Below are 8,459 nucleotides of genomic sequence, written 5' to 3' on the forward strand. Positions count from 1 at the left end.
TTATGGAATATTTCTTAACCATATAGAAGATGGGAATCACTGCTAAAGAATTGTTTTATTAGGCAATTTTTCAAAAAGCAATGTTAATTTCTAACAAGCAATCTTGGATTTTATTTTTGAGACGGAGTCTCGCTCTGTCGCCCAGGCTGGAGTGCAGTGGCACGAACTCGGCTAACTGCAAGCTCCGCCTCCCAGGTTCACGCTATTCTCCTGCCTCAGCCTCTCTGAGTAGCTGGGACTACAGGCGCCCGCCACCACGCCCGGCTAATTTTTTTATATTTTTAGCAGAGACGGGGTTTCACCACGTTGGCCAGGATGGTCTCGATCTCCTGACCTCATGATCCTCCTGCCTCGGCCTCCCAAAGTGCTGGGATTACAGGCGTGAGCCACCGCGCCTGGCCACCAGGCAGGCACTCTTGATGTGGAAAATTGGGCTAAAGCAGGAGAAGGATTAAAACAGACTCATCAAAAAGGTCCTAAAGTTGATTTTTCTTTTTTCCACTTGGAGTTTAATTCGTACTGTACTTCTGCCATTATTTCCTTATTATTCCGTGGGGCAGCAGGCTGAATCTAAAAATCTGAAAGAATCTGTTGTCCTACCCACAGCTCCAATTGAAAATAAAAAACAGGAGGAGGATAAAAATTGGCCTATACCGCCTCCTCCAGTTGCAGAAACATCTGTAACTGCCCCAAAGTCACACTACAGAACCAGAATCTCAGCCAGGTTCCAGAGGCCTAGCTTTTACTGACCACGATTAGATGCCTGAGTGAGCAGAAATAGAGATCCCAATACAAAGAATTTTACACTCTGCTGCCATAGCTGGAGAGCCCTTAGAACACTGTGCTTTTCCTATTTTTGTAAGGTCTGATCCAAATAATCCACAGCAGGTTATTCATGAACACACTCCACTAGAGTTTAAGTTGTTAAAGGAATTAAAAGTAAGTGAGTGTGGTAAATAATGGCAATACAGAGCCCATTTATCTTAGGATTGCTAGAATCCGTGTTTGGTGCTATGAGTCTTTTACCCTTTGAAACACTTGGGGTGAGCTTGCTTGTCTGCTAGCACATATCTGACATGGAATTTTTTTTTTTTAATTTTTTTTGCATACAAAAACAATAAACATTTTCTAAAAATACATACAAACAAAAAGATGCGTATCAAACATATTAGGAAGGTTGCACATGGGAAGTCGGGGAATAGAAATGGGGGTGGGAGTTAAAATAAATGAGAGAGGGACTTTATATGGATCAGTGATAATAACTCAATCCTCTATTTGACAAAGAAGAGGGAGAAGGAAGAGGAAGAAAAAGAAAGTGGGATAAAGGATCAGAAAGGGAGGAAAATAGAAAAAATTAGAGTATGACTCCAGGGTAGACCTGTTTTGTTGTCATTGAGTTGGTTGGTTGGTTTGTCTGTTGTATTCTTCATGTTTCGCCAAGTTGGCCAGACTGGTCTCGAACTCCTAGCCCGAAGTGATCAACCCGCCTCGCCCCCCAGAGTGCCGGGACCACAGGCATGAGCCACCACGTCCAGCCCCCACATTGCTTCTGGCCTCCGTGGTAGACCTCCCAGACGGAGCGGCCAGGCAGAGGAGCTCCTCACTTCTACCCAGACACGGGGCGGCCGGGCAGAGGCGCTCCTCACTTCCCAGACGGGGCGGCCAGGCAGAGACGCTCCTCACTTCTTCCCAGACGATAGGTGGCCGGGCAGAGGCGCTCCTCACTTCCCAGACGATGGGTGGTCGGGCAGAGGCGCTCCTCACTTCCCAGACGATGGGCGGCCGGGCAGAGGCGCTCCTCATCTCCCAGACGATGGGTGTCCGGGCAGAGGCACTCCTCACTTCCCAGATGGGGGAGCCGGGCAGAGGCGCTCCTCACTTTCCAAACGATGGGTGGCCGGGCAGAGGCGCTCCTCACCTCCCAGACGGTGGGTGGCCGGGCAGAGGCACTCCTCACTTCCCAGACGATGGGTGGCCGGGCAGAGGCGCTCCTCACTTCTTCCCGGACGGGGCGGCCCGGCAGAGGCGCTCCTCACTTCTTCCCGGGCGGGGCGGCCGGGCAGAGGCGCTCCTCACTTCCCAGACGATGGGTGGCCGGGCAGAGGCGCTCCTCACTTCCCAGACGGGGCGGCCGGGCAGAAGCGCTCCTCACTTCTTCCCGGACGCGGCGGCCGGGCAGAGGCGCTCCTCACTTCTTCCCGGACGGGGCGGCCGGGCAGAGGCGCGCCTCACTTCCCAGACGGTGGGTGGCCGGGCAGAGGCGCTCCTCACTTCCCAGACGATGGGTGGCCGGGCAGAGGCGCTCCTCACTTCCCAGACGGTGGGTGGCCGGGCAGAGGGGCTCCTCACTTCCCAGACGGTGGGAGGCCGGGCAGAGGCGCTCCTCACTTCCCAGACGGTGGGTGGCCGGGCAGAGGCGCTCCTCACTTCCCAGACGGTGGGTGGCCGGGCAGAGGCGCTCCTCACTTCCCAGACGGGGCGGCCGGGCAGAGGCGCTCCTCACCTCCCAGACGGTGGGTGGCCGGGCAGAGGCGCTCCTCACCTCCCAGACGGGGCGGCCGGGCAGAGGCGCTCCTCACCTCCCAGACGGGGCGGCCGGGCAGAGGTGCTCCTCACCTCCCAGACGGGGCGGCCGGGCAGAGGCGCTCCCCACCTTCCAGATGGGGCGGCGGCCGGGCAGGGGCTGCAATCCCAGCACCCTGGCAGGCCAAGGCAGGCGGCCGGGGGGTAGAGGCTGCCGCGAGGCCAGACCACGCCACTGCCCTCCAGCCCGGGCAACACCGAGCACTGGGTGAGCGAGACTCCGTCTGTAGTCCCAGTACCTCGGGAGGCTGAGGCGGGCAGAGCACTCGGCGTCAGGAGCTGGCGACCAGCGTGGCCAAGATGGCGAACGCGTGCCTGCATCCAAAGGAGAAAAGGCAGGCAGCGGTGGCGGGCGCCGGCAGTCCCAGGCAGTCCGCGGCGCGGGCAGCAGCAAGCCGAGTAGATTGTAGCCTGGGCCAGAGAGGGGAAAGAAAGAAAGAAAGAAAGAAAGAAAGAAAGAAAGAAAGAGAGAGAGAGAGAGAGAGAGAGAGAGAGAGAGAGAGAAAGGAAGGAAGGCAGGCAGGCAGGCAGGCAGGCAGGCAGGCAGGCAGGCAGGCTGACATGGAATTTAAATTAGCAAGAAATGTGTGCAGACCAGGCTAGACAGAATCATGTTGCTGGACATGGAGACATTACAGAGGATATGCTGTTAAGTAATGGCCCTTATTCAGACCTGGAACATCAAATGGCACTCCCAGACACTGCTTATCAGCAGTGCACACAGGCCGCTAAAGGCACATCAAATGGCACTCCCAGATACTGCTTATCAGCCGTGCACACAGGCCGCTAAAGGGCCACAATTCCTGAAGACGGAGTCCCAGTACAATCCTTTTTACATATCATGCAAGGGTTGCAAGACCCCTATGCACATTTTCTTTTTGTTTTTCTTTTTTTTTTGAGACAGAGTCTCGCTTTGTTGCCCAGGCTGGAGTGCAGTGGCACAATCTCGGCTCACTGCAAGCTCCGCCTCCCGGGTTCACGCCATTCTCCTGCCTTAGCCTCCCAAGTAGCTGGGACTACAGGCACCCGCCACCATGCTCGGCTAATTTTTTGTATTTTTAGTAGAGATGGGGTTTCACCGTGTTAGCCAGGATGGTCTCGATCTCCTGACCTCGTGATCTGACCATCTTGGCCTCCCAAAGTGCTGGGATTACAGGCGTGAGCCACTGCACCTGGCCACCCTATGCACATTTTCTTGCAAGACTGCAAGAAGCAGTGAAGCGTCAAATTCCTCATACCGCAGCTGCAAAAATGCTAATCTTTACTCTAGCTTTTGAGAATGCAAACATGGATTATAAACATGCACTGGCACGGTGAGGTGTACAAAAAACTTGGGAAATTTTCTCAGAGCTTGTCAGGATGTGGGAACTGAGCTTCATCACTCTGCAATGTTAGCGCAAGCAATGGCTAATTTAGCAGTTGACAAATCTAAAAGGAGCCAAGGATCAAACCCTAAAATGGGAAAATGTTATGATGGTGGAAAAACTGGACATTTTAAAAAGGAATGCCGCCAGATCTCAGGACAGAAAGGACCTTACAATACAGTGCCCCACCCAGCGGAAAAAAACGCCAGGACTTTGTCCTTGCTGTAACAAAGGAAATCACTGGGCTAATCAGTGTCGCTCAAAATTTCATCAGAATGAGATCCCCATGCCAGGAAATAAGACGGGGCCTGGACCCGGTCCCCACAAAGAATGAGGGCATTCCCAGCCCAGACCTCAACCCCGTTTCAGGGATCAATTCCCAGAGGCACATTGATTCCCTCACCCCAGGAACACCACAAAGTGCAGGATTAGATCTACCCTCCAGAGAAAGACTCACGTTAGTAGGGGGAGACAAACCTATCAAAGTTCCCACTGGTACTTGGGGACCTTTACCAACAGGATACATGGGACTAATTTTAGGCAAAAGCCATCTTAACTTGCAAGGCATCACTGTAGTCCCAGGAGTGACTGACTCCGATTATGAAGGAGAAATTCAAGTAGTTTTAATGTCACAAGATCTTTGGGTTTTTGAACCGGGAGAATATATTGCTAATTATTGCTTATTCCCTGCAAATTACAACCTTCTCCACGAAAGGAGAAACAAGGAAATAAAGGGTCTGGGAGCACAACTACATGGGAAATCTATGTATCCCAACCCATAGCCCCTTATAGACCTACCTGTGTAGTACAAATTAAAGGAAAGAAATTTTATGGGCTTATGGATACAGGAGCTGATGTATCACTAATATCTAAAGACAACTGGCCCCCATCCTGGCCCTTGCAATTAACTTCTATGTCCCTAGTGGGAGTAGGCACAGCTCAAAGTGTTCAACAGAGCCCTGAGATTTTATCTTGTCTTGGTCCAGATGGACAGTCATATACTTTTCAGCCTTATGTTGCAAATATAGCTATCAATTTATGGGGTCGAGACTTACTTACAGCATGGGATATGAGACTTACAAATGAAAACTTCCATAACCCAGGATTTAAAATGTTGAAGAACATGGGATATCAGAGGGGAAAAGGTTTAGGAAAATTTCAAGGAAATCCTAACCTGGTATCTGTAACTGGAAAAACAGAAAAGGGCTAGGACATCAAGATTTCTGATGGGGGTCATTGATATTTCTCCTCCACCCACTGCCTTACCATTAGAATGGTTCAGTGACGAACCCATATGGGTGGATCAATGGCCCCTATCTCAGGAGAAGCTGACACAACTTCAGCAGCTAGTAAAAGAACAATGGGATGCCAGACACAGAGTCAGCCCCTGGAATTCTCCAGTATTTGTTATTACAAAAAAGTCCGGAAGATGGCGACTGCTACATGATTTAAGAGCTATTAATGCACATATAAAACTGATGGGTGCCTTACAAAAAGGTTTACCATCTCCAGTTGTAGCAATAGATCTTAAGGATTGTTTCTTTACTATACCCTTACACGAGAAGGATAAGCCTCGATTCACCTTTTCTGTGCCTTCTATTAATCAAAGAGAACATGTTTCTCGTTATCAATGGAGAGTTTTACCCCAAGGCATGCTTAACACTCCTACGCTATGTCAGCCTTTTGTAGGGCAGGCATTAGAGCCTCGGAATATGTTTCCTACTGCTTACATCATTCATTTCGTGGATGATATTCTTTTGGCTGCTCCTACAGATCAAATCCTACATTAGTTATTCAGAGAAACAAAGCAGGCTTTGACTAAATGGAATCTTCAAATAGCTCCAGAAATGGTACAAACAACTTCCCCATTCCAATACTTAGGAACTATTGTTAGAGAAGCGTACAGCCTCAGAAAGTAGTTCTCCATAAAGACAGGTTACAGACTTTAAAGGATGTTCAGCAATTATTAGGAGATATTAATTGGCTATGGCCGATGTTAGGTATTGCTACCTATCAACTTACACATCTTTACCAAACCCTGCAAGGAGATTCTTCTTTAAATTCCCTGCAGCAATTAACTAAAGAGTCAGAAGCTGCATTTATGGCTTATAGAGCAAAGGTTACAGCAGAGACATGCCTCAAGGCTACAACTGCAAAAACCCTTGCTTTTGTTTACTCTTCCTACCCCTCACTCTCCAACAGGACTTTTGGGCCAGTTCATAGACAAGTCTGTAACAATAATAGAATGGCTCTTTTTACCTAACCAAACAGTCAAAACCTTGCAAGTTTATTTTTCTTTAATTATACAAATTGTGACTATGGGCAGGCATACGTCAAAAATGCTTACGGGATATGACCCCGACAAAATTATTGTTCCTTTAGACTCCCAGCAACAAGCTGCAGCTTGGGAAATGTCGACTGCCTGGCAAACTGCTTTCGCAGACTTCATGGATGCTATAGATAACCACTACCCCTCAGACAAAATTTTACAGTTTTATAAAATCCATTCTTTCATTCTTCCTGTGATTACTCATCACAAGCCTATTCCAGGTGGACAGACTTATTTTACTGATGGCTCTTCCAAAGGTCGTGCTGCTATCTATGGACCAAAACATACTCAAACAATAATGACCTCTGGGGTTTCAGCGCAACACTCAGAGCTATTTGCAGACACTCAGAGCTATTTGCAGTCATTCAGGTTTTACAGCTCACAGCTTCATATCCTATCAACCCTGTCTGTGATTCAGCTTATGTTGTAAATGTAGCCAGTTGCATAGGAACTGTACACTAGACCCAGAACTGTTTCCCTTCCCTTCCCTTCCTCTCCCCCTCCCCTCCCCCTTTCCCTCTCTCTTTCCCTCCCCCTTCCCCCTTCCTCTTTCCCTTCCTTTTTCTCTTTCATTTTTGAGACAGAGTCTCGCTCTGTTGCCCAGGCTGGAGTGCAGTGGCATGATCTTGGCTCACTGCAACCTCCACCTCCTGGGTTCAAGCAATTCTCCTGCCTCAGCCTCCACCACCACGCCCGGCTAATTTTTTGTATTTTTAGTAGAGACGGGTTTCACCATATTGGCCAGGCTGGTCTCCAACTCCTGACCTTGTGATCCTCCCACCTCAGCCTCCCAAAATGCTGGGATTAGAGGTGTGAACCACCGCGCCCGGCCGGCTTAACTTATTTGTAAGACTTCAACAAGTTATTCGCTCTCCTGCAGCTCCTTTTCATATTTCTCATATTCGCTCTCACACACAACTTCCTGGGCCACTATCTCTAGGTAATGAGAAAGCAGACAAGCTGATTGGTTCTGTGTTTCAGCAAGCTCAAGTATCTCATGCGCTTCTGCACCAAAATACTGCCGCCCTTACTCGCATGTTACATTTATCTCGCAGCCAAACTAGGGCTACAATACAAGCCTGTCCTACTTGCCAGCATGTCCCTAGAGCCACACCTGTAGAAGGCTATAACCCATGAGGTTTGGCTCCAAATGAAATTTGGCAAATGGATATTACACACACAGCAACCTTTGGTAAGCTTAGCTATGTCCATGTAACTATAGACACTTATTCTCATATGCTGCATGCTACATGCCAAACATGTGAGACAGTGACATTGTCATCATTTGCTCACATGGGGATACCTAAAGCAATTAAAAACTGACAATGAACCCACTTATACTAGTTATGCTTTTCAAAATTTCTTACAGCTCTGGGCTATAACCCATAAAACGAGAATTCCTTATAATCCTAGAGGACAAGGCATTGTAGAGCGGGCACATCAAACATTACAATGCATGTTGAAAATACAAAAAGGGGGTATAGGAGGCCAACTACCACCTCAATCAAAACTACATTTAGTCTTATTTAAATTTTTTGCCTGCCTTCCTTCCTTCCTTCCTTCCTTCCTTCCTTCCTTTCTTTCTTTCCTTCTTTCTGTGGCCCAGGCTACAATCTACTCCGCTTGCTGCTGCCCGCGCCGCGGACTGCCTGCAACTGCCGGTGCGCGCGACCGCTGCCTGCCTTTTCTCCTTTCGCTGCAGGCACGCGTTCGCCATCTTGGCCACGCTGGTCGCCAGCTCCTGACGCCGAGTGCTCTGCCCGCCTCAGCCTCCCGAGGTACTGGGACTACAGACGGAGTCTCGCTCACCCAGTGCTCGCTGTTGCCCGGGCTGGAGTGAGGTGGCGTGGTCTGGCCTCGAGGCAGCCTCTGCCCCCCAGCCGCCTGCCTTGGCCTACCAGGGTGCTGGGATTGCAGCCCCTGCCCGGCCGCCGCCCCATCTGGGAGGTGGGGAGCGCCTCTGCCCGGCCGCCCCGTCTGGGAAGTGAGGAGCGCCTCTGCCCGGCCGCCCCGTCTGGGAAGTGAGGAGCGCCTCTGCCCGGCCACCCACCATCTGGGAAGTGAGGAGCGCCTCTGCCCGGCCACCCACCGTCTGGGAAGTGAGGAGCGCCTCTGCCCGGCCACCCACCGTCTGGGAAGTGAGGAGCGCCTCTGCCCGGCCACCCACCGTCTGGGAAGTGAGG

The sequence above is a fragment of the Symphalangus syndactylus genome, chromosome 24, assembly GCF_028878055.3.
Source record: "Symphalangus syndactylus isolate Jambi chromosome 24, NHGRI_mSymSyn1-v2.1_pri, whole genome shotgun sequence".
In the NCBI taxonomy this organism is placed as follows: Eukaryota; Metazoa; Chordata; class Mammalia; order Primates; family Hylobatidae; genus Symphalangus; species Symphalangus syndactylus.